Consider the following 1,902-nt stretch of genomic DNA (forward strand, 5'->3'; position numbering starts at 1 on the left):
GGTAAAACTACCAAAGCTCTTCCAAGAATAAGTCAACAATCTAAATAGATGTATATCTATGGAAGAAACTGAATTCACAGTTAAAAATCTACCACAAAGAACACTCAAGGTCTAGATGGCTTCAACTATGAATTCTACCAAACATTTAAAAAATAAATAATATCTTTTCTCATTTGTTTTGTTTCTTAAATTCCACATATATATTGTACACCTGAAACTAATAGAATATTCTATGTTAACTATACTGGCATTAAAATTTAAAAAGTAATAATAAATAAATAAGAAAAAATACCAACTCTATACAAACTCTTGGAATTATTCCAGCAAAAAAAAAAAAGAAAAAAAAAAGTTGGTTTATATACTTGAAAAGCAATCGGTGTAATTCACCATATTAAGCAGCTAAAAATGATAAAACATTATGATCACCTCATGAAAGCTTTTATCCTTTTGTCACATAAAGTTCGTTGTAAGAATATTCATACAAACTTTGTTCATAATAGCCAAAACCTGGAACAATGTAAATGCTCATCAACAGATGAATGGATAAACAAATTATGGCATATCATCTATACAATGGGATACTAATCAGCAACAAAAAGGAATGAACCTGTCATGTAGTTGACAACATGGGTGAATTTAAAAATAATAATACTGTGGGGAGCCTGGGTGGCTCAGTGGGTTAAGCCCTCTGCCTTTGGCTCGGGTCATGATCTCAGGGTCCTGGGATGGAGCCCTGTATCAAGGCTCCCTGCTCAGCGGGGAGCCTGCTTCCTCCCCTCTGCCTGCCTCTCTGCCTACTTGTGATCTCTGTCGCCAAATAAATAAATAAAATCTTTAAAAAAATAAAATAAAATAAATTTTAAAAATAAAAAAATAATAATAATGGATAATAGAGATCAGACTCAGAAAAGTCCGTATCATATGGTTTCCGTTTTACAAAATAACAGAAAATGTAAACTTATCTGCATGACAGAAAACAGTTCATTGGCTGCCTGGACATGGGGGAGCAGAAGTTGGTGGCTTGAGAAAACCTTTGAGAGTGATAGATACAGTCGCAATCTTGATCATGGTGATTATTTTATGGATGTACACTTAAGTCAAAATTCATCAAATTCCATATTTTAGGCATGTGCAGTTTACTGTATGTCAGTTACATCTTTTAAAAGCAGTTGTAATAAAAAATGAGTAAGTTTTTGTCTCAAATTCCTTGCTCACTTTTAATTACATTCAACAAACTCTTGTACTAGATGCCACAATAGACACTAATGAGTGAGATCCAGTCCCTACAAAGAAGCTGGTTAGCATTAAACATGGGAGCTAAGACAGTGGCAAATATGATTTTTATGGATTGTGATTTGGAGAAGGTTGGGAAGGAAGAATGGGAAGGAGGAAGAGAAGAAGGAAAGAAGAATGAGCAGGAGAAGAAGAAAGATCTGTGCTTTGGTCAACCGAAGAAACAAGAGATTCCCTCACTGTTCAAGCATAAACTAGGTATTTATAAGATTCCATGCACCATGATCATCACTGAGAAAATACTTTTAGTAAGTAAGCATATGATGAGATAAAACATACATTTAGATCATGAAATACACAAAAATAATAAAGCATGAGGGAGGAAAGAATTCATTCTGATGGATTAAAAAGGAATGTTTGCCCATGACCATGACAGTAAGGAAATAAATAAAAATAAAAATATTTCAAACATCAAGACTGGAAAGAATTGCTCCACTTAAGGGGTGGTATGAAAAATGTGCATCAGTGTGGCTGAGGAACAAAAACTCCTCTGTCCGGGTCAGCAAATAGGACATATAATGGAAAAGTAATGGGGAATTAAGCTAGAAAGGTGGGTCTGTCATAATATTGTGAAAGAAACCACACCCCATAGTAAGCAGTGTGGAGTCA

Source organism: Mustela nivalis (assembly GCF_964662115.1).
Source record: "Mustela nivalis genome assembly, chromosome: 20".
Classification (NCBI taxonomy): Eukaryota; Metazoa; Chordata; class Mammalia; order Carnivora; family Mustelidae; genus Mustela; species Mustela nivalis.